Source organism: Varroa destructor, unplaced genomic scaffold (genome assembly GCF_002443255.2).
Source record: "Varroa destructor unplaced genomic scaffold, Vdes_3.0 BEIS01000004.1, whole genome shotgun sequence".
NCBI lineage: Eukaryota > Metazoa > Arthropoda > Arachnida > Mesostigmata > Varroidae > Varroa > Varroa destructor.
Window position 1 is genome coordinate 32249622 of NW_019211457.1, and position 25772 is coordinate 32275393.

The 25772-nt window shown below is 43.1% G+C and overlaps 1 long non-coding RNA gene across 3 annotated transcripts; it reads right to left on the minus strand.

Annotated features, from left to right (window-relative positions):
* Positions 1-6411: 6411 nt before the first annotated feature.
* On the minus strand, positions 6412-23861 carry LOC147756091 (uncharacterized). Of its 3 annotated transcripts, XR_015326491.1 has the most exons (5): positions 22538-23861; positions 15829-19445; positions 14850-15362; positions 13586-13725; positions 6412-11816 (listed from the first exon to the last, which is right to left on the minus strand). It is a non-coding gene; the product is annotated as an uncharacterized LOC147756091 (long non-coding RNA). The 3 variants fall into 3 exon arrangements; XR_015326490.1 differs by having other exon boundaries at positions 6412-13725; positions 22538-23860; XR_015326492.1 differs by lacking the exon at positions 14850-15362 and having other exon boundaries at positions 6412-13725; positions 22538-23858.
* Positions 23862-25772: the final 1911 nt, after the last annotated feature.

A 25772-nucleotide genomic window follows, 5' to 3' on the forward strand; every position in this document is an offset into this window, starting at 1 on the left:
TGAAGGAGCATCGCACCTCTCTGACGTACGTCTGCGAGGGAGTGTGCCTACTGTATGATAAAGACTGGGGCATTTTCGAGCTTGTAGGTTCGTTTCTATGTGTACACCGACCTATCCATTGTAGGCGTTTCTATCTGAAGTGAGACCTTCGTATGCTGCTTCTCATTCAGAGAGTGCTTTTTTTTTTGTTTAGTTGGGAGAAGTTGTCGCATAGGCACATCGACCTAAAACGGTGAAAAACAGGCCAGAAAAAAATAAAGCATATCTATCACCTTTGGATGAGTTGAGCTGCTGTCCGCGCACTTACACAGAGTTCTAGATCCGCTCGATAGCCGCATATAAAGTGCTATTATTACAATCCAGTAACGATTACTACGCTTACTAGCCGTTTCGATTTAAACACTGCTTTGGTGTATGATGGCTCTCTCGAGGACGTTTGTCGTTGCGTAAGTAATGCTTGCTTGTGGCGTAAATGCAAGCAGATGCCTAATAAATTAAACCTAAGAGATCTTGGCCTATTTAAAATACTAAGGCGTATAGTTTTGTTGACGTTCCTTTGCTTTACTGGTGTTTATTTATAAAAAAATCGAAAAGATATTTGCCTCCAGTATTATATATTTATTACACCAACGTCTTGTTTGTTTTTGTAAAGTGTGAAGGGTGATTTCTTAATACGATAATGAAAAATGATGAAAAACCGAATTTAGTATAATGAGAGGGGCTAATTATAGTCAAAGAAATGGGCCGAGGGCTAGAGGTTTCATTGGTGTTCTTGGCGGATTCGAGTCGATTCAGCAATATTATTTTCCGACTACATCCGGTACTGCTCGTTTTCTAACACTTACGGCTCATAATGGCCGTGTTGTAGAAACTCTCTGACCGAAAGCAGCGCGAAAATTAGCCGTAACTTCTAAAAGATGATAATTACTTTGATGACTGAGGCGGTCGTGAAGCCGGCATCGTATGCCAAATTTGCGTCGCTTTAAACTGGACAAAACGTTTTTGCGAAAGCCTTTCTCATAAGAAAGTATCTTTACAGTAAGAAGGGAAGTTGCGTGTTTACAAGGCCGGATGCACACACCTCACGGCTTTCATTGTAGTGAAGTCCAAAAAGACTTCAAAGTCGGAAGTTACGAAGTGGTCCAATTTAAGAGTAGGGAAAAAAAAGTTACGCGAGGAAAATTTTCATAGAACAACTGAAGCCGCTAAACCTTCACTATCGGTGGCGCTTCGTCTAGAAGGTTGCTGATTTGCTTATTTCAAATTTGGAAGGCACAAAATGTAGCGATAAACAATGGGATAAGTACAGCACTATCAATTCAGTTGCGTTTCTCAATCAGTAACTTGTGCAAAATGAGACAAATGCACCATGTTTGATATAAATAACCCTTTCGATAAGAGAGTGGACATTTTCTAAATATGTGTACATTATGCGCATGTAGTACGTTGTTGCTTATACACCATTTCCGGTGAAGTTACCAACTAGAAAGGAAGCGGATTTCTATGCTTGGCTAAATGTAAAATGCCGACAACATGACATCATGCTCGCTCCCTGTAATATAAAGGGCTTTCAGTCTTCACTACAATAACTAGCCAGTTGTTCCTTTGTCTAACCAAGTTATGCGGGGCGAACCACAGCACATTTACGTTCAAGGCGAACCGCATTGAAAAAGATTACAGTCTGACCGATAGCCGTTGGTTCGTCGCGCACCCTACCTAGATGCCTAGCAAGTTCTGCCTGCCCGTTTTCCTCTTCGGTCTTTCTGTAATATTCGGTCCCGTCTAAAAAATCGTACAACGGTGTTTGACGGTCCGTCTAGCTGGCTAGCAACTATTACCAACATCTCCCAGAAGCCAGCAACACAGAAACGCAGCCGCGGAGGTGCCGAAAAGAGAAATCCCAGCAGTGGACCATAGGCCCGTACACTTCTCGACATTACTGTGCGCCTGGACTCACAGACATATATACTCCTCCCACGAAAACGGTCGAAGTACGAGAGCAGCGCAGGATGCGAAAGCTTCGTACAAGTCAACGCGAATGATATTAAGCAGTCGAGCTACATTCGCCTAAACGCGGGACGAAGACGAGACTGACAGCTCGTTGGGTTGGCCATAGCCCCAAGGAAGCGAAGGTCATCTGGATTAGGGGTTCGCTTGGACGATGGATGCAAAGGGATAAAAAGTGAGGTACGCTACTGAGGCTAGCAGGGTAAAACTGCGGCTTCTACGTCCCGTTGATCCGAGCAGGCATGTTGAGGAAGAAGGGGCCACCTCTGGTCATTCACTAGACTCATTCATAGATTCATCCGCGGGTAGCATTAACGAGCGGCAACCGCCTAGTTAAAGAAATAAAGTTGTCATTATGGGCCCGTCCAGGAAGCGATTATGACGGAGGAAGGGCCGGAAGCAGGCCGTAAGCTGAGTCATCGCAAACTGCCAGCTTTCCAAGAGCTAGCCTATTTGCCGCCGTTGGTTACGGCGGATTGTCGGCTAGAGACGGCTCTGGTTAGCTTGTCCATGGCAGCTACTCAGCGGCGGATAAACGGGACAGGACGTTTCTTCTGTAACCCCGAAATACCTTTCCATAGGACGGCTAGTTCCTTCGGACAGTGCGTTTATCTTGAGCAAACGTGGTCATCGTATACGACAGACATTGGTTAACATGGGCAGTACTATAAGTATCGTTGGTATAATGGATCTTTCTTTTGCTCTTTCACCTCTTCCCGAACACTGACATGTATTGGATGACGGAGACATGCAATTAGTCGAACAGCGGCTAGACAAAATAAAAAAACGTATGTATCAAACAATACTTAATTGGCGTATATAATGTAACGGGGAAAATATCTGAAAATGAAGAGCGGCTCCAACAAGGAGAATTATGGGTGATCAGACATGCAGTTATTATCTTGTTGTTTTCTTATTTGTGCTTTAGGCAACACACGGCGTTCATTGATTGGAATGTACGAATTGTGATTTCTCGGTTAATAAATAACAGTTAGCGGAAAATGTGATATCCTTTAAAGAAATGGTTTTCAGCAGTCATTAATTCATTACACATAATAGAACAATTCACCTTGTATTCCTACCTGATCAAGCTTAAGTAAGCCTAATTAAACAAAACTGGGCCTGTCAAAACTGGGCGACGATAATAACAGCTCCTGTGCCAAGAAGTATTTGATTTATTTCGAGATCCTTAACGTGCTGTTATGAAATACGAAGGCTAAAATACCAAGGAGCTAGCTCTTAAGAGCACATTCATATTTCGGTATCCATTTAGAGCCTATTAGGAGGAGGACAAAGCTGTCCCATATTTGTAAATGTCTTTTCGCTTAACGCGCACCTTTATACACGAGACGAGACAAGACATCTATGTAGAGAAACATTCGAATTTAGATATATATAGCCGACAAATATGCTGGAGACCTTTTTAAAAAACGTTGGATTCGTCGTTCGATTGAGCCAAATAGAGTTTTTCAATAGATGCGTTGATAAACGTAGGTTCTATAATTCCTTTAAAGTAAAAAACGAAAATGTCCATGAATGAATCGCATTCGCTAACAGATTACTCACAAAGAGCTTGAAACAGCTGAGTTATTTCGAGAGCTTTGCACTATAGCAATATGTAACACAACTCTTACTCTTTTGCGTAGATTATACTACTTGGTACTATCTAAGGTTATTGCATAGGTTTACACTGAGTATGTTACAAGGAATATCAATCGCTCGAAAACTACATATTGGACGGTGACCAATAATATGGGAACAAAGCAGGTGGCAATAAAATCGAAAAGATGCCTACAAGATAGTAAGCACACTCCTTCGGGATAGCACCACGTCTGTATTGACAAATAAGGTACGTGTTGATGAAGGCATTTTTCAAGAAAACAAAGTTGCCTTAGACCTTATTCTTTTCCGAAGATCCCATCTCTAACTAAATAATGTATAACGCTATGGACCACTAGAAAGTACATTTAAATTGGGAGCGTCTAATTAACACCCGTTCTTTCGGATTTCGTTACTAAACCATAAAAACGTTGTTAAAAGGTTTTGACTACTCCATTTGCCCTAACGCCCACGTACACCATGCCATACCCAATAAGCCACGTTCTATCTATCTCTAATAATGAACGACTTTTACTGATACTCGAGTGACGCCTTCGCCACGGTTCGATGCGTTCAGCCTTGCACAATCTAACATCTGTATAGCAGTGGTCTTCATCAGTGTATGGTGCTTCTGATTATCAGTACAGATGAAGCATTGCATTGTCCTATTCCATGTCGCTTGTTCGTCAGTGCTAGTCAGCTGGAACACCCACTGTCCAGCCTTTCCGCCCATAGATATTTATACTTCGCGAGTCGCGGTAAACGAACGCTGCAAACAATAAGTTCCCTATATCACCACTTGTTTTGGCTCTTTTTTCCGTGATTTGTCACATGTCCCTATATGGCCTGCTGCTCTTTGACTCCTTCGGCGACTTTGCCACTGGCTGACTTTCCTGCGCTCCAGACGCCTTCCGGTGCAAGCTTCTCTGGCTCCTTCGCCGTTTTGCCACAGTCACTGGGTGTCCCTCGGCTCGAAATCTCTTACCGCGTCACCCTTCAATCCCCCTAGCCGGTTTAGCCAGTGCCTCGGCGGCCAGTCGTAGACATTCGCTTACGGTTGCTCCTTCACTGGCTTCTCCGTTTTCTTTTTTTTTCACTCTCGTTTGTCTGCAGTATTCAATATGGCTATGTCTAACTGTCATTTTGGCCGCGTATCATCTGCCTGAGTGGATAGAGCAGGCTGGGCGTCAGCATCGTTGGTGTTAGCGTGAAGTAGCCTACGCGAAAATCCCGCAAACGAGAACTGGTGCTAGGAGTTGCAGGAGCAGGGGAGAATCAAAGGGAAGATCTTTCCCAGTGGTCGGCAGAGCTAGGCTACGATCTGTATGTCTGCATGTCAGCGAAATGGAACCGGCATGCGCCTGTCAATCTATCGCGTATTGCCCCTAGCTGATACAGTTGCAAGTTTCTTTTCTACCCCAAACCAAAGGGCTCCGGGCCTCCAGCCACCGTGACTCATCCCTTATCCCTTTCGTTAGATCGCCCTTCGCATCGTTCACTGCCGGCTAGCTTCTGCCAATCGAATCGTTATTGTGCGATCTGTCTTTACGCATCTCGTATCATGACAATTCCGTTGCCGCATTCGCATCTACGTCGTCCGTTGGTCGCGCTGTTCCAACAACTCTCGGTTCCTGCCCCATACCTATCTCTTTAGTCGGGATCCGCCGGTGATTCCCGACGAGTAGAGTTATAGTTATATCTTGTATACAGTGGTGAGCTTAGTCATCTATGTGTGCAATCTGCATTGGTTAGATTCCCATACCAGCACACCTCTCCTGTGATCTATTTTTCGTGGTATTGTTCAATCTTAAGTAACGTCATTTCTTTTTCTGTTTTGGCTTATTCGCCTGCGTATTTTTCGTTTATACAGCCCTACTTTCCATAGACGCTCCGACGCGCTCCTAACGCTTGCATTCTTTCTGTCCCTGAGGAATCATTGCCCATCTTTTAGCGATCCTTTGTCTTTCGTCCAGCTGTGATCAATCGGTTGGCGACGAAGCGAGTCAGCAGCTCGCGTTGGTTTGACTTCGCTTTTGTTAGTGTTCACCTAGGCTTAGCTGTACCGGACAGCCGCCGCCTTGTCCATTTTCTGTTTTGTCACTCTCTATTTCGTGCCCTCCTTTGTTCTGTCGCTGTTGGTGCTAAGGCCATGCTGATGACGATTTTTCCGTTGATCATTACTACTGCGTTCTTGTATTTCTCTTGCTGTATCTATCTAGCTTGCTGTGAATATATTTATTCACGGGCGTCAATCGTGACGAGTCAGAAAAAGCCAGCTGGAGAAAAAGGGCGACCCTTCTCCCGAATTCATTGTGCTCTACATGCCATTTGCTCACCAGCCGCTTCTAGGCGGCCTTGACCGTTCATAAGAGTGGCGATGTCATCCACGAACGATCCTGACGGATGGACAACGCGATCACCACCACTGTCGTCATTGTGCGACAGCAGGTTGTACAGACTCCGCTACAGCACCTCGAACGGGCCTCACTCGTAACGTTGAAGGGCTGGTTCTACCCCTGGGTATATCAGGAATTTTCCATCTATTTTTAACCTATGATGCTCCTTGGTTTCGACAAGCGGTCGTTTTAGAAAATAGAGAATAGAAAAATAGTCTATCACTTACTTATTTGGTGTGTCACTCTTCAACGGCAGATCAATCTTTTTCCCTCATCGTTATCGACAAGTCCGGCATCATGCACCACCTTGAGTTTGAACAAAAGCTTTAATGGTTTAAGCAAACAACACATGGAAGCAGATGGATATTACAATTAAAAAAACTATTCGTAAAGTCCACGAATTCGAACTTCATATTTATTCTATATACATTATTATCATCGTAGATAAATGTTGTAAGACAGAGCTGGTAAAGTATCGGGATATAACTAACATCGCAGTCCTTATCAATTCCAGCGATTCCGAGTTACGCAGCTCTTCATACTAAATGCTTGTGCATTAGCGGTCCTTCTTTTTTGCTTCAAGATATACGTTATCGCCTAGAGAAGTATTCACAAGATCGAGGCTTCTATCAGAGGTTTGCAGACTCCCATATAATTGCGTAATTATCTTAACACCCTATAGGGTATCGACAATTCTCTGAAAGAAAGTGGTCCGCCTAATAAAGCAGGATCGGTTGTCTAGACACCTGAATATGCGAAACGCTACCTCCATAACTAATAACTTCTCGTAAGCTGATTATAACGAGTAGTTCGCCAATTTTGCGTTGCTGTTACTTGATTGCGAAAGCCTTACAGCAGGTCTTCACAACATAGGCATAAAATTGTCCTTCTTCGTTCTCACCTACATACGTATACGTATCGACAAATCCGTTTCTAGAGCTATAATGCGCAAATAAAGCCTACGAGCTAACCTGAAAAATGAGACGAATTCACACGTTGTAAGCCCAGCAGGAGTTCAGGACAAAAAACGGTAGTCCTTTTTTCCTCTTCTCTTGTGGTTCCACTGGGCAAACACTTGGTGATTTCCTTCTAAGATTCGAACTGATGAAACTCGAGGGCGTCTTGATGCGTGGCGGCCTCTGCGTAGCCTATCTGCGGCGGTATAATTTCGCCGACCAAAAATGCACCATTGCTGCTTCAAAAATGCGACAGCCAATGTTAATCTGGCACTAAGGTTTGTTTTGAAGCTGCTGCATCGCTCTTTTGCCGAGCTAAACGAGCTCGGCTACTGCGAGCAAAGCGTTGGCTCGTTGTTGAAAGGGCGACTAACAGCAGACAGCTGCGGGTGTAACGCGGACGATAGAAGCCGCGACCCGAAGCGGCGTCGCCTACGCGCGTGACGTTATTGAGGGGTGTGTGCATTAAAATGTTTATCCAAACAAACGTTTACTATCAGGGCCATTGTGAAATGCCTGAATTTACATAGAGCATGCTAGGAAAGGTTGAGGAAGAAGAACGAAGTGAATCACAGGGTAGAGACGAAGCACGTGTTTTAGGCTGTTCGTCTCGGCCCCCGAATCCGTGTTAGACCTCACCGGATTCTTTTCGGGACGTTCTCCATTGGGTATTCAGCTAAAGGCGAATCGGTTACCGGGTAAGATGCTATGCAAGGAACATAATGAAGCCCTTTAGAAGATTTTGATGATCAGACGACAAAGAAATATATCGAAGCCTTCATTGGCCGCGGTGTTGTGTTCCACTTAGGCTACGTTCTCATTACGCGCGAATTCGTGGGGCTAACGTGTGTCGGAACACGTTCCGTTGGATTGTACATTGGAATGCCTAAAACATGTAGCAGCGAATGGGTGTGCAGTTCGGGATTCTGCTCAAAGCTAGTGCTAAGAAGTCATTGTGATATCAAATCTGAGTTCAATCTATAGTAGACAACCCATTCTAACAATAGGCATGTAAGAGTGTATGCTTAGTCTCTATCTAGGGAAAATAAAAACATTTTTATTTAGAACTGCCAAAGATCAGAACGTAATAAGGAAACTTGAAAATGAAAAACAGTAAAATTCTAATACTAAATCCAATTTAGCGTTGTGCGCATAAAAAAATCCCGTCTATAAAACTATTTTGCCTAAAATTTAATTATATGTTTTTCCGCAACGTAAAACATCTTCGCCAGTCTCAACGATATCCCAATATAGCATTAGAAAGTTAACCAATGACTCAACCTGCCATTTGCTCACACATAGCAACGGCATCATCTGAGACGAACAATCATATCTATTCCTTCATATACTTTATGCCCGCCAGCACCTCGACTTGCTAGTTAATATTTAATGGTAATATCTAGTGTCATAATAGAAGGCCTATCTTGATTTAAGGTATCGGTGTACCATACCCCGCCAACAAATTCCGTTGATTAAGACTTATATATATATATATTTAGGTTGTTTAGAAAATATTTGCTATTTTTAAGTAATGCGAGGTTGAAGCAAATATTGCGTCATTTCACCCGAAAATCTTTGCCATTTCTCTGATACCATTATAATTCCATTACTGCACATGTACTGTCCTACAATAATGTAATTATAATGGTTTGGAATTACGATGGAATCTGGGCGAAAGAGTTTGTTAGAAGAGAGCAAATCATATTTATATACAAACTCACTAAACACGATCAAACGGGTTCTATAGAAGCCGAAACAAATAATCATCTGATGATGATGTAAGATGCAAATTATACAGCAGATGTATCAAAATTTCCCGTTTAAATTTTGGCGATTTCGTCAGGTATTTTCTAAAGATGTATCTGGTCTAGTGTCGTGATGGGGCGGAACTGCACTTTTTCTGTTCACTAGTGCCACTTAATTTCTCCAATCGGTTGTTCTTATTATATACATTTTTGACTGTAAAAATCCGAGTAAGTCGCTGCATCACCGGTGATCAGCCGCGTCACGAACGTCAAACCCGCGTGTATGACAGGCAAACAATAGCCCTCTTTTCTTGTGTATCCAGCTTTTTTCAAACAACTCAACGCAAACTAGCAGCGGATGTTTAGCTCCTTGGAGATATTCACGTATGATCTTATTGAATCTTCGCGATCGTTTTGCGAACTTTCTCCAATTTGCCGATCACTACGAGAAGCATTTATCATTGAAATTTTCAGAACAGAAACGATAAAGCCATCCTTAGGCCATTTTTTCAGTAACGCGTCCTGACGATAAGGAGCACAGTTTTTTCTTCAACTTTCAACAACGCTTAGTTCTCTCTCTCTCTCTCTCTCTTACTTTTATTTGTTACTTAAGATATGTAATTTTGAAGCTCTATAGCTAGGCAAACGGTCAATACGTTTTTAAAAATTATATATATATATATATATACATATATATATATATATATATGTATTTTTCCGAAAGCCACACAGGGAAGTGGTGTCGTCGAGCTTCTAACAGGAACATCGTTTCATTGGGAAAGTAAGATAAGGAAGCCGTTAATTGCGCGCATGTTCAAATCGGTATATCGTCTAATGCTTCTGAAAATCGTATATACCTAAAAAAAATATAACAGTTAGCATCGTGCGGAGTTACTTGCGTTAAGTGCACTAGCTTCGCTAACAGGGTTTCTGTAAAGAAAAAGAAATTACATAAAAGAAAACAGACCTTAACAGGAGGGAAAAAATTAAGATTATATAAAATCTATTATTAATCGGTATTTCACGATTGGCACGTCGCCCAACAATGGCCTACGCTTGCCGTTCCGGACCTACGCAAATCCGAGTCCGGCAAATGGTTAGCCATTTTCTTACGGGATACTGCCTAACCGTCACATTCTCGATTTTCTCCATCGTTGTATCGTAAAAATTCGTTCAAATTTCATGCCCAAAAGATTATGCGTTTAGCACAATGAATTCCTATTCCTTGTAGCAAGAAGCCGTGAAAGCTTTTTTTTTCTAATTTGTTGTAAAAATCTGGTAGAGCTGTGTACGCTCCGTCTTATCAATTGGGACAAGTGGTCAAGACGACCAATCGCGATCGAACGCGGCGCCGGACGTCTTTAAAACGATTTCGATACTATGCAATATGCATTTTTTGTACAGCTCTATCCGGTCTTCTTCTGTAATGACTCTACTGTTTTAGTGGAATGAAGGATGCTGGGTCTCTTAGTGAACCCAGAGGACTTCAACGAATTGGGACTTCAAAGCCGACAGAATGACTAAAACCTGGTTATGATTATGCAATATCACTGTAATATTTTGTAGTGTTTTGTGCTTGTGCGAATCTTCTATCATTTGATGGCGCTTCTTAGATATGAATGTGTTTTTTGACGGTTCGATGCAATAACGAAACAACCAAATACGACATATATATATATATATATGAGTATACAAAAGATCTTGCAAAGCTGTGCATCCAAGCATAATTTGTTTTTAGTTTTCGAAGCTAAATATGGTTCTTCTGTGCATAATGTTATCATCTCTTCTAGGCTAACACAATAGAAGGAAAAATTTGCCTGCACCAGAGTAGAGCTCATCTAGCAAATGCATAGCAAAATCATTTCTAAGTCGGCGCTTGATCATCTGATTAGCTAAACCCTAGTCGCAAAATTGAACCACGGGCCCCCGTTCTACCGATTCACAAGTGAGTCATGGTAAAATCAATCTATAAATAATAGACATAATTTACTAAAAAAACTTGATATTTCTCTAATAGCTACGCAATGCCCAGCGTTCACTTAAAAACAAAAACGCTGACCACTCAAATGATAATGCAGGGACGAGCAAGAAAAACCTAACCTCTAACTACTGTAGGTATGTTACACCGAAAGCGAGCACTACTTAAACGGATGTAAGGTATTTTCTCAATTAAGGCCGATATTATGGCACTAGTTTGTGCTGCAAAATGGGTTCAAACGCCAAATGTGTCTTTTCTCTTACTTTCACACAGTCCACAAGATGACAAGGTTCGTGTCGTATTCAACGACCTGGCAAGCGCCATTTTAGGATCTTGTTCGAAAAACCGTGGCAGCTATTCGCTGACGGAGTCGGCTGCCGCGCTTTTTATCAAGCAGCGTTTCGCTTGCTTGCCCAGATAAAACCAGTGGCGAAATGGTCGATCATAGAAGCCGTCGTAGAAAATAAATGTATACGCCTGATGACAAACACATCATATTTCTGCTAACGTCACCTCCATTATTGATCACTTTGACGGTGTCATCTCCGAGGCATTTGAGATATTTACAGCATGCCTAATTCTAGCGTTTTTCGTTTTGCCTTTCGATTGTCGGAAACGCAGGCTCAACACACATTACACAAAAACCGTTTGAACTATTTAATTTCTTAGCAATGATTTTAATTAACGTAATGATGCTATGACCGGCGTGTTGGTCTCAAGAAGGCATACCCGCACCAGTCTACGAGATTTTACAGATCTCTATGCTGGTGGAAAGACGGACGGCAATGTCCGAACAGCGACATGTATCTCACACTCTACACTGGCGATCATTCTGCAAATATCATTATTTTCATTTACAAAAAAGGTAATTGAACCGCAACGACGCCGCGATCTATAGTAACAGCAACAATGTCGAAACGATTGGATTGTACAGTCATTCTTGACCGCACGGTGCCGCAGAGATATTTGAGAAAGCATTTTTACCCTTGTAGAGATTGTAATCAATGTATTGGAACTTTGGAGATATAAAACAAGAGAAGATGTTACAGTAGGTAGGCCTTCGAACAATTTCTATCGGTCTAAATATCATGAAGCATAAATTCCACTCGAAATGTTCGGGTCCTTTTTGGGTGCTCTGTAAAAGAAAACGTTTATGATTATTTGTGAAGCATCTCTTCATTAGGCACACGTCTCTCCTAAGCCCTTACGTCAATTATAGGTCGAGTCCCATTGAAACAAAAAGTGACTTTTCAGCGATATGTTCTGCTCAATTTTTAGGCTTGTTAGTAGGCTAAAATAACGACACGAGAAGTTAATACATGCATATTATGTAGGAAGGAACGTACACAAAAACGCTAAGCTAATCTGAAGTACTTCGGTGACTCTGTGAAAGGTATAGTTAGCCTCTAATGTTGCTAACACAGCGATGAAGACCTCTAAATTACTTTCTGTCCCTTCAGTATGAGACGACTAAGCCTATTTTGCAATGTTAGATCGATTCATCGGGACCGTGCCGGCGCCTGGGTGTGATTTAAAAGACTCATCGACACTGGTAGAAATAAACGATATTCAAAAGGGTACACACATTCATTTAACTTGCATTAAAGTCAATTTTTTTAATCTCCGAATCGAAAACTAGTCATTACATCGGCACCGACATCGTTTGTGGATAATGAGCTCACCTCGGCTCAAAATCCGTGTTCACGGTGATCTAGACTATTTGTTGCTCGCCTATGTTATTACTAGCGTCTCTGCCTTCTCCGCGCAATTTAAGATGGGGGAAATGGTAAACGATATGACAAAAATATGCGGCAACAGTGGCGCAAACGGGTGCTTCCCGTATCCGCAGCATAATCATCAAGCCGTCGCTTCCCGTTGTTTCACCAAGTCATCGTTTCATGCCCCGCGAGAACATTAAGGCCGCACAAACCAATAGCTGTCAAGAGTTAAAGACCCTCTCGGCCGCGTAGTTAGAATCTGAGAGCAGTGTGGTACCGCTGCTTGGCTTCGATGGGGTGCGAATACGATCAAGTACGGAGATTGTGGCACATTATGAAAACGATGCCGATGATAGTCCATCCGTGATCAGCAACGGAGATGCCCCTCAACGACCGCAAATAGCTATCAACTGCTAGTGGCTTCGGTGCTGTTGCTCCTGCCACCACGAAGGTCTCATTCTGTAACTCATTTCGCCCAAATAACCCGGCATGTAACGCTGTACCCCTGGAGCTCGTCTAGTGTATCCCCTCAAACGGGCTTAGAAGAAAAAGCTCATGAGGTCATAAACTCGACGCTGGCAAAGGATAAGCATTTGATTACTTGGCCGCATAATGCTTTTCCAGTTTCTGTACCCATAGTTTTCCCTAGTTTTTTTATTTGCACGTACAACTCTCCCCCAGGGCAAGATCATTTTTATGGATCCTTATAAAGTCAAATAATGAAAAAAAATTAACAGCAGTATGTGTATATATATATATATATATATATATATATATATATATATATATATATATATATATATATACTACAATCCTAAAATATCACGGCTATTTTATTGTTAAGGCAGTATTTAGCCGTGTAAAGGTGTTTATCCGGTACACTCAGCTTACCAAAAGGAGGACCAGAATTTGAGGAACTTGGAAAGTAATGTGCGAAAATGATTCTGCTTTTCCCTATCCGTACGCTTGATGTTCGCTATTAACAGCCATATTTAAGATAAAATGACAAGTAAGATAACTCTGACTAGATAAGCCCTTGATAAATGGCAGTGGTTATGTCTGGAAGAACACTATAAATTAGAGTTAGCTACCAGAATCGCACCTCTCTTAGATAAACTCGAAGTATGTCTTCGGAGGCACCTGTTCAATAACGAAAGTTTTTGTTGGTAAAAGGTAAAAGAAAAACCTTCTTATGAGGTCCAGAGATGCAGGCGGAGACTATCAATCGATGATCAGAAGGTTATCCCATGACTGCATTTCTCCGAAAGGGGATAGTCACGTTTGAGCTTCTCCGATTTTCGTACTCGATTTACCCGTTTCTGAAATCTGAATTGAGTATCGCGTAAGCGTTTCTGCACAATGGTGTTTTGAACTATGTGGATAGGGTGGCGACATATCCAAAATCTACCGTTCTCACATTGTTTGCAGCTGCTCCTTAGGCAGCTAAATTCAACCACTTACAGCTACGACCTCTTTTACAATTGTAGGTATATGTGAAATTGCAGTTCTCTATATAGTAATGATTCAATCCAGAGAGATCTAATAAGAATTACAGTAAACTCTATACGTAGCTATGATTCGCCAGTAAAGTGAGACTCTGTTGAATGTCTCGTCTATTAGCGAACCTCACACACTCTGATGAGAAATCCCTAACAAATACATTTGGCAGTACATACGTGTGTATTGTATTGATAACCATACATAGATAGCACAATCGTCCAAGGGCCGTTAATATGTTTTTTACAACTTTATTCGATAGAATGTTTTGGGCAATTGGCGATTGGCTTGCCTAAAAATGTGCTTGCATCCAGCGCACTGAGCAGTCGCCTAACTTCTTTGGAAGTCTGGTCTTTGCCTTATCCGGTTCCCATAACACGTCCTATCCTCTCTACTAACCAGCTACTGGAGGATGCCTGGATAGGTATATCACTAACCATAGGCCATATGGTTTCAAGTCGTGGAGCAGCTGCCGCTATCCAATGAAAATATATGAACGCCGCTTTGTTCACAAAAGAGAAATTTCTAGTTCGCAGCACCGTTCTGTCGTATGGTACAGCCAAGGCCGTACAAGCAGCGCTAAAATAAGTTAAAAGGTGTGGTGTCTAAGTTGAGGAGTTTTATAATGATGTTTTTTTCCGGATTGGCCTTAGAGACACTATTTAAGCAGTGGCGGTAAACGTTCAGCCAAGAAACGATTTCCAAAGTTAACATAGTAAGACTATGTTTGAATGTGGCCGCATACAAGGCCATCTCTATGTGTAATCACACGGATAAGCTTATTAACAAGTTCCTTAGAAAAGACCGAGTGAACCGAACAGTCGATGCTCTCAGCAAATCAATTAGCATATATTCGGCGTATCTGCTGTTCTGCTGTAATACTTTATCGATAGAGTCCGCGGTATGTGGTTTATGCATCTCCGTAACGGCGCAATAGCGACACGCTTACTTACCAAGCTTGACACTACGGTAGATGGCTGACACTCGAAGATACATTTTGTTCCATGCTAAAAAGACCTGAAGCAATGCTTAGAACTGGATGTATAACTCGAAACATTCATGTTGCTTTTGTGTGTCCTTGTTGTATTTGTGGGTCCCTGTACGAATATGGCCCAGATTGATGCCTTCTGAAGCGTGAGTTTTCTTGCTCAATAGATCGTCCTGTGGCGTTTCGTGTTCATTGTCCGTAAGAGGCCGTCTCTATTTGGGGTCGTTCGCAAAAAATACGCGCAGGTTGTGATTGATATTTACTGAGCATCCGCACTGTGTTTACGAACTCCACTATATACCAGCTACATAATGCGTTGTGAAGGAGGTTTACTTTTGAGGTCGATGTCGTCTGTCGCTGTCATCAAACCCCATTGTTGATTCATTTCATTGGTACTGCGCCGACGTTAAGGTACGTCACACGGTGCGCTTACTAAATGCGATGTTCGGGAGATGTCTGATCGGCAGTGCAATCGCGGCTGGAAACAATAGCCACGTGCCCTATGAAATTATTGACTGATCTGGATTCCACTAAGAGTCCTGTACCAAGAGATACAGGTTGTTAATAAATTTATAACGTTTAAGGCGATTAGTGGGATGGCAGACCGATGTAATATTAATTGTAAAAATCGCGATATATTTAGAAATTATAACTTGATTTTAATAACAATTGTTGCTATAACATTGGGTTACTTGTGCCTATCGTACTTATCATTTAGCTGCTATTGTAGCCGTATTTTTTGATACCCAGAAGTAGTTAATATCTTTCCCCTTAAACCCACCCGCATAACCGTTTTCAGTTCAGCCTTTATCTCTGGTACTTCTTCCAGTTTGCACTTATCTTATTTTTAACGCTATATTATATGACACATACATACGGCATTCGCACTTAGATATTCGATAAAAAAATAGCAATTCAAAAACAGGACCATTATATAGTGTTACCTTTAAAGCCGCGTCCACTAAAAGGCCTGTACAGCCGCTTCTGAAGTCATCGTCTTATAACATCGAGAATTCTCCAGTGACGCCCTGCGTGTGTAGCTAGCAATTTGTATATGTACACCGGTTTCGCCGGTGAAGAAGGATAGATCTGTTGTGTGCTGATCCAGCTAGTGCATAGTTCGAGCAGTCCTTGCGGGGCTAGGCAGGGAAAGTCATCCGAGATCATCGAATCGTAATGACGACCGTCGCACCGAATCAATATATGGTATATCGAGAAAGCGAAGAGAGATAACGCTTTGCTAGAGCTTCTGGTCGTTAGAGTTGCAACATTTTCACATGAATCCAATGTCCAGCCTAGCTTACAGGTAGGCTGCAACTATCAATAGGGAATGACTCTGGATAAGTAGACGAATAAGAGCAGGAGACAGGACTAATAGATAGAGGGAAATGGGCGCAGGACCTATAGCATCGTGCCAGTCATCATGCTCGCGAGCATCCGAATCTATGCCACTGAAGTGGCGATGTGCAGCTGTACAGTGAAATCTGTGGCCAGGAGAAACGGCAAGTTGTGAAGTAATAAGCAGGTGAGCTTCTCGGAAGTTGGTTACAGCCGGGAACCCAGTGTGTATATCCGCATGACGAATTATCCAACGTATCACAGGGTTACACACATGCACGTTAGTGGTAAAAGGGGACGATAAGGTGATTTGCAACAGAGAACCTAAAGGCGTGCTGTGTGGCTACGTAGGTACGATCTGGTCGAGAGCGGGTATGATGATATGTGTGTTTGCGTCTGCCTGTGCAAGGTGTAAAGGTGGCTAGCACTTCGATATGATAGCGTTAGTCCTAGTAAGGTGGCACGGTGAAGGGCGAATATGGAGGCAAACGGTTGTGGAAAAGGCAGCAGCAATGGCTCTCACGTCCAGCATAGAAAGTGAAGGGTGCTGTTGATTGAGGTGGCGAGCTTATTGCCAACGTTTCGGAAATACCCTTGGGGTCTACTCGGGGGTTAGGTTCATAGCAGTAGCTGCAACGGCGGTACTAATGGCTCTGGTAGCACCGCCATCTTATCTGGGCTTTTCTATGCTTCGTGCTGAGTGGACGTGTGACTCAAAGTTTTCAAGAGGGTATGGGTAAAGAGGGAAGCACGTCACAAGGCCAACCAGGTTCTGAGCGTTAGAGCTAAGCATAGTTATCTGCCATCTAACTAGAACCTGCGAGAACTTATGGACCGGACGGCCCTATAGACAAAATGAAAAAGATCTGAAAAAGAATGACCGGGGAGAAGGCTTACTTGTCAGTTTGACAGTTAGGCGACAAACTGTCCTGACGCAATGCTGTAGACAACAATCCAAAGAGGAAACCGATAACCGTATGGAACTTAGAGACCTGTGAAAAAATGTTTGAGGGACAGTCTTGGAAGGAGTGTCTCCCATAGGATTTACGTATTGACGATGATAGTGATGATTATGAAGTAAATCGCGCTTTACTACTGATGCTTGCATGCCCTTTATTTCTATACAACGCAGTAGCACGAAGATAATATTGGCTTAATATGTATCACGCCATAACTTACGCGATTCTTCGCCTTGCTCACTTTCTTTGTTCTCTTTTTCTCTCCTCCCCCCCTCTCCCACTTTGTCTCTCTTCAGCTGACTCATAGATAAATACGCACATATACGTTCGAAAAAACTTAACAGAAGATAGATCAACATGAGAACTTATTTTCATGGAGAAATCGGAATTATGGTGACATCAACAACAGAGGATGAGCTATAGCATAGGGAGAATGGGTATCGCAGCAAGGACGAAGGTGGGGCTTCAGACGGACATTAGCCACAGACCACAGCGAGAAGGCGGAGCCGAAAGGCGAGTTGAGCCAGACGTTCATGGCAGGACCCAAACGACCATTGAGGGGTAGGAAAGTGAATAGGATGAATGTGCGATGAAAAGTCCTCTAAAAGCCATATCTCGAATGGACCAGATGCTGGACATAGGGTTGAAGGAAGATGGGAGACTTATGAGAAACTAGAAGAAAAAAGGAACTACGGAAGCCGCTGTTGGACAAGGTCTTCAATGCCAGCAACGGTGCCCGCGGTGGAAGGAGTTGTTAGCGCCGCCGAAAATGACAACGTCTAGGACACAGAGCGAAAAAGAAGAAGATGGCAACATACAGAATGAGATAAAGCAGAGAGGACAGAGACGAGATGACGACTACGACAAGGAACGGACGGCTGTGGAGATCGTGCCGGTAGTCGTCTCTGGATTGCCGCTAGACGTTGTCTGACTGAAGGTTGGACGGCCGCAGAAAAAGTAACCAAAAAGTTATGAAATTTCCGGTTTCGGTCAGTCCTCTTGCTTGCGCGACTTTGCGTCAGCGAGGAGTAGTGACGAACGGTAATCAGAGAGTGTGAACAGGCCGTCACGGCCGGGACGATGACGATAGCAAAATGGGTCTTAGAACTGACGTCCGGCAATGGGTCGGGGATGCAGAAAAGAAAAGGCGTACGAGTGTAGAAGGCAAGGGGTTCGTCGAAACTGGCTAGCATGCTAGACGAGTGAGCAAACGGGAAGGTTAACGAAAGGAAGCCAGCGGCCTGCCTGCCCGGTTAAGAGTGCTAGCGGGTGTGATAGAGAGAGAAAAAGCAGCGGTAGCAGTCGTGTCGGTGATAGTAGGAATGGGAACAGTCGTTTTAGTAGAAACGAAAAAAAGGAAGCGCCAGGAAAGCAACAAGTTCATTTCCGGTTGGCAAGGTGGTGAAACAAAAGCAGCGTAATTTCAAATCCTGCGGCGGCGGCAGCAACGACAGCGGAGGCGGTGGCAGCAGCATCGTTGTCATCGTTCACAACGGTGGCGGCAAACGGCAAGCAGTGACGGCTGCATGAGAGACAGCGAATGGAAAACCGGGACTGGCGTTTCACAGCCAGACCGGGTCAAGTCTGGCAGTCACCCCGGTGAAGGCTACTGTCCTGTTGTTCTTTTTCTCTGGTTGACGGAGATGACGTTATACTGCAGTTCCCCTTTCTTCTTTGCGAGTCGTTGTCGTAGACCCGATGAGACTCCAATGATAAAGTCCGTCCATCCGCGGTGGTTGCAGCAGTCAACACCAATGTCAGGCGTCGCATTCTCTTGTTTTCGTCGTTACCCGTTGCCGGTTCCGTACAGATTGTTCCTTGACCACCCCCTCCATTTTCCAAAGCAGTCGCCGCCAATATCACCGTGGACAACGCTGTCGTCATCGCATCACTGTCGTCGAGAAATGTAGACAGAGGAACCATACGGTAGAGCCCTGCGTGTTTTCTACTGTCTCTCTCCCCTTAAAACTAGTTCATTGTTTTATTACTGTTGTTCAAAATGTCTAAGACTCCGTTCGCTTAGGCTCGAGTCAGCGAAAATGGGAATAAAGCAGCACAAAACATTCGCTTCTTCCGCGAGAACGAACAGGCGTTTTGCCTTTAGTGTAGTGCCACACGGGGAAATGAGCTAAAGTGAAGGAGTAAAGGAGGCCGAGGAGTGGATAGACCCCAGTAACCGTATTCTAAATTTGTTTTGATTATTGTAGAAGCAACAGAAGAGAAGCGATATGAAGAGAGTGGCGATCTTATGACACTCCGAATGTCTGCAATATAAAAAGCAAAGAAAAAAAACGTTAGTTAATTTTGTTGTTGCTGAAGTCAGTCATTCTTACATTTTACTTGTGTTGAGTCGCCTTAATATAGAGATAATTATATCAAGCGACACGTATTTAAATTAAGCTGAAACGCTTAATTTCAGTTTCGTTGTGTTCAAGAACTCTCATCGTAGATTAAACCATCATTTCTGGTAGGCGATACGACAGTTATGTCCAAAGGCATCATTTGGCGTTTGGACATTGCCGATGGGGCAGTAGAGAATGCCAGTTAATATATGAGAATGATTAAATGATTGGCAATAAGCGATTGTGGAACATTATCTTCGAGTAGTGCCCAGAAACTTCATAGTGCGAGACCAGCAAAAGGATTAGGGTGTATCTGACATTGACGCGCAAACGAAATAATACTTGACCAATACAGAACTATTATCAGCTACTGCTATTTCTGCTCGAACGATTGCCACTGTCGCTGCATGGGTACATCTCACTGATGGCCTATATTACTCCGGGATGAGTTACGCCAGAGCGAAAACGAAAAAAATAGCAAACGCTTAACAAGTTGGAATACATCTCCCCAAGATATAAAAGAGAAGAGCAAATAAGAAGTGAACAAAGGAAAAGCCAGATAAGTCATAAAGTAAACCTTGCTTTACCGCACTGACCTTTGTCGACCCGACGACGCTGACTGTCGCGGGGTTCTTTCTGCTACCCTCGATCAACGATGATAACGACCAGCAGATCTGGTCATGGTGAGGGTGAAATGGTAACGCCCTACGGCTGGCTCTGACCAGTAACCGAGTTTAGGAGCCTAAGAGTCGAGTAGGGTGGCTGCTTGTACCGCATGAGCCTAAGGCCACGTCCTAGCTACGCACTTCTCTCATCGAAGATATGGAGTTCTCCCGGGTCTTTTTTCACATTTTCGCCAGCCTGCAATACTGTTCAACGTATTTCACTGTGTTGACTTTTGCGTTGACCGACAGGTTTTATCCGGACCAGCAGGCTATATCGGCAGCAGCCACCGAGTCAGCAATGCTCCTGACCACGGACTCTGTCTAGGAGCAGAAACAACAGCAACAACTTTTATCTAGCCGCTACCCTCGTGCAATGCTGTGGAGCTCCCGGGGACAGACGGCAGTGCTGGTTCGCGCAGACGGCAGACCTGAAACTGTTAAGGGGCAAGGTAGCCAAAAGGCCAGCCGGCTTCGCTTGCTCCACTTGGTGGAGCGCGTCCGTGGCGTGATGGCCTCGCAAAAGTGACCACTCACAAGATGAACTCTGTATCATCGTCGGTAGCGACGGCAGCAATAATAGCAGCTAGTAGCTCCGATATAAAAGAAATAGGGCGAAAGGCTCTTATTGAGCTGAGCCGGATCGAGCAAAGTCCAGCAGAACATCTCAAAGATCCAAACCAAAACCATCCCAATTCCTAACGATAGAGGGAACGATATACAGCTAAAGGGCAAAAGAAGGACATGAGACGGGGAACTGGCCGATCGTGATCCCGTTCTGCCGCTTAATGCGGGTGCTTGTACATAGGCGGCCCGCACATTGACTCGACTGATTCGTTGGCTCCAGCTGAATCACTAGCGGAGTTATAGAGGAATTACAGTGTGAACATCAGACGAGGACTTAAGTGAGAACAAAGGAGATGAACAAAAGACAGCGAACTTTTGATGATGTATCCCTCGGTCACCAGTGGTCCCACCCGATAGCAGCAGCAACGTTGGCTCCCAACAACTCAGCACAAGCTTGCCGTTTTCGACGAGCGATTACCTTCCTCTGCTGCCCTCTATTGGCGCGACCAAGTTTTCTATGTGTGCGAAGAGTTGTCGAGTAGGTGGTCGGTATTACAAAAGGACCACTGGGCCTGTCAGACCGTGAGTGTTGTCTTTCCTTTGCTTACGTATAGTTCGCCTCTATCGCAAAAAAAAAGCAGGATTCGGGTGCTCTACCTGAGGTTTGCCGCGTCCCTCCGAAACCCTTGGTCATCCCCGATTCCATGTAGGCCATGCTTCCGTTCAATGGGCATCATCTACCCCATGGGGTCGGATGCATTGAAGGAGCAATTGCTGTTGTTGTTGTTACCTCAAAGGTTCATCCTTCTGAACACACAACAGTTACCGATCAGTCCTTGAGCTGATTGCTTTGCGGCTACAAACGATACTTCTCGCCACCGTCACAGGCGAAAGTAATCACCATTTGAGCGTTATTTCGTTAATGGGTACCACGAAGCGAATGGTACGAAATGTGCTGCCGGTTCCAGAAGAGCATGCGCACCGTGGAACACGCTATTACCCTAATTTAAAAGTGTGGATATTAAAAATTCGTTACTTTAGCTGAAAACGGTGTAAGTAACGTCCATAAGCTAGAGAAAAATCTCAATGAAGTTCACCATTTCGACGTAATAATGCGATCTGCTTTTCCAAAGATTGCAAAGACTATTCAGTAATCGAGGAAAAAAAATATCCGCATGGGAACGTCAGTATAATGTACAGATATTCAATATAGTCATATAATAATCATTTTAATATGGTTTCTATTTAATTAAAAAAGACATCAGCCTTTTCCAAGGAGTGGAGGTCCGCTTTTTGGAACGGATTTATATTTTCTATCTTAAAAACCAAGACAACCAAGGATTGATCATTTTCAAGCTTGTTTGACGTTAAACCAAACAGTATCCCTTCTGAAATGTCACTCGACCGATCCGAGGTCGTTGTTTTTGACAATGAATAACGCATTTGCGTAGTCTGCGCCAACGATACACAAATTATCTCTAAAGATTTATACTGTTTTAACATACTGAATTTGATCAGAACAAGAGACGTTTCTTTTGATACCTGTAAAAAACGGCATTCTAATAATCTGTAAGCCAACATAATTTATACTAGCTTATGGCACAAATTGGTAAATAATATAAACATCTCCGCAATGATAATTAACAAAGATTTTTCGAAGTGCTCCCCATAGAGCATAACCAGCTAACACCACCATCATATAATCATAAAGTACAAAAAGTTCGCTTTGAAAATTCATTCTTGTACAGTTAAGGCGATTTACAAAAAAAAAAAACAAAAACTTACATTCGAAGGTAGAAAACTGTAACCAGGCTAACCACTGCGACACACTCTATATGCAACATACATGGATAAACAACGGAAGGCTTCACTAGAATCACTTCTCTTTAAAGGAATAACTGTTGCAGGCGTACTTGGCGTCGTTGATACCGCATAACCGTTCCTAACTCAATTCGCTTTAAAATTGCAGACCATTCTTTAGACCCAGCTACTTTGCTATTGACTCTAAGACAATCTTTAGCACCCAATATATTATACCTCAATACAATGTGCAAGGTCGAGAAAAGGCACGTAATAGAGATATTACACATTGGACAACCCAGTACACCTATTTTTATAAATCCTAATATTGTACAGACTTAGCATTTATGCACTTCGGAACTCTTAGCTGCCACGCAAACTTTTGTCGCCATGGTAACGCTGCTCAGGTTTAAACCTTCCCGTCGGTTTCACCATATCCGGGCTCTAGCTTTCAAAACTTTTGACCTATGTTCGTACCGCCTGTATGTTTAGTTCTTAGCAACGAAATTGCGTCACGTCAACAGTAACGTTCACCCAGTGACTCGATCTGGATCACTCCTTCTTGCTAAGTTGCCCAGGCTAGCTATCGTTAAAGGATATAACGTTCTCTCTAACAGCATCACCATCCGCTATAGTACTGCCAGTTCGTTCACTTCAATATCAATTGCGCTTAACTGCTTTTTGTGTTGTCAAGTAGTAGCTGGAGCGTTGCATGGCTACCAGCTGCGTTCTGTGGCCGTTTTAACAAAACGGGCTGATTAGGCTACACTGACGCCAACAATGATCATTTCCATGCATACCAATGAAAATCAGCGTTGAAACTAGCGCCCTCGAAGTCACCACTATTAAAACCTGGGCAGCAAAGCCGCACTGGGTACAAACCTTGCGCGACAGGTCACTAAATTCTTGTAGTGTAAGTGGGCAGGAGCAGTATTAGTATTAGTTGCATTGGCAATAGGCATGGGACCGATAGCAGAAGTGTAGTAATCGCAATCAAATAGCATCAGCGTTTGGCCGTCGGACAACGCATTGGTGCACCACTGTCCACCCCTTTCCGTTTTTTCTGCTCCTGATCCTTTTAGTGCGCTATAATATTATACGACTGTCTACGAATGCAATGACTAGCTGTGCTAACACTCGTGTTATAATGGGTCTCTTTGGCGTGTCTATCGACCTGTGTTCATCCAGGGAGTCTATAGGTTTTTCCTGCGTTTTGTTAAGGGAACGGGTTGTAGCGGTGCCGCTTTGATGGCAGCCCTCGGCAGTAAACGCGCCCAGCTGAGAACAGTACGTTTAACAGTGAACGAAGCTGGACAACTCGCCTATATAATAACTACTAGCCTAGTCGACCAAGCGTGCTCTCCTTAGCCGGTAAGTCCGTTTACTATACTGCTGCTTTCGTTAGTTGGGACGACGTACGCAAGACGCTAAGGATAGCTCAAGCAGCAGGACCGGCAGCCCAGCAACAGCGATAGCAATTCGACATATTGAAGAGACACAAAGAGACGATCACACGAATCGATCTACAACTGGTCCTGATCAGCCCCGTCGTACGGTGGTCGAATGCGAAGAATACCCAGGGGAGATGACTCTGACCATTCCTAGCTTCCGATGTTAAAACGACGAAGACGAAATGGCGGCAAATACCGAAACGCTTAGGCCCCGCCCGAAGGACTCGCCAAACATGTTATACGACATAAAAGTGCATATATATGTATATATATAACCCCGTCTTCTTTGTCTGCCAGCATTATATATACATTTATATAGCGGTAAAGGCCTCATGCACCTAGTTGCGTTGCCATCGTCATCCTACGAGATGTGTAACTCTTACAGCCACTAAATATTTTCTAGGTTCTAGCTGGAAGAACGTGAATTGCAACCTGATATAGTATTTATAGTTCGGTTGAATACGGGACAATATTGGCGGGGCGCGGGTAAAAAAGGTTTAGGACGACGTTGGTCGAGAAAGCGACGGCTAGTGGAAAAGCGGTTGGGTTGCGGTAAGCAAGCAGCCCAGCTCATAAGAAGGGAACGGTAGACCCGGGGCAATGGCGGTGAAATAGCAGACGACAAAACGACTCTAGGAGAAAACGCAATGGATTCAGTAGTCAACGTTTGATGTCGCCATAACGGTAAGCGTCGAATACGGAGGACATAACAAAACAGACTAGGTAGGATTTTTGTCATTACTGCCGTCGTAAATTTGTATACAACAATAATAACGCGGCTTTACTACGATAGATTGAACTATTGTTATTATTGCAATAGCAGTTCATGGCTAAGGAATTAATAGAGTAAAACAGTTGGCTACAAACACCAACATACTCGTTTGCGAGGTTCGACGTCATCCTTTTATCGGAAGAAATGAATGTAAGTGTGAGCCGATATATGAAATCACTATTATAAATTCACGACTGGCTCAAAAGGCTGTCGTCCTTTACCGCGTTTCCTTAAATTACTTTACTCTGACTTCTTTAATCGACGATTAAATCATCGTGGATTCTGCCCTTATATTTAGATTACGCAATTATCTTGTAAGCTTCATATATATGCTGCTATAAATGTTTTGACTAATAAGATTTCATTAATAACTCTCTAAGACATTAACTTAAATTTCACGCATAGTATTTCATACAAAATTATTTTTATTTTTTATTTTATAAATGTATACTTAAAAAAAGACGTTCATTGTAAACAAGCAAGGGACACGGTACAAATGAATATATTTCAAATGACTTTTAACTTATGCTAACGAATCTGAAGCACGTTTTTCTGCATTATTTCCCTTTCTTTTTTCTAATAAACAAAATATTTTTTTTAATACGTATTTATAAAATAGATTAATAAAATGCGTTTTACTACAAGTTGCTTTTAAAACCGTCAAGCTTCTGTTAGTGCTTTATTGTGTTACGTGATTTTTAAGATAATTTGAAGACTAACACATGTCAAAAAGCTGTGATATTCACGCTTAATGAATCCGAGAAAATTGATTCAAGGAGGATTCATCTGTTACCTGCCTTTCGGGTAACCAGTCCGAGATTTAGAAGGAATTTTATCATCGTTATTAGACTAGCTGAGGTCAAGGCCAAACCAAAGGGCCTGATGGTACGCAATGAGGTACGCGATACTTTTCGTCGGCAAAAATTACAGCCATGTATTCTCAAAGACAAGCAACGCAGTAACCTTGGAAAGGCAGTCGTATAAATTGTTGATGGGA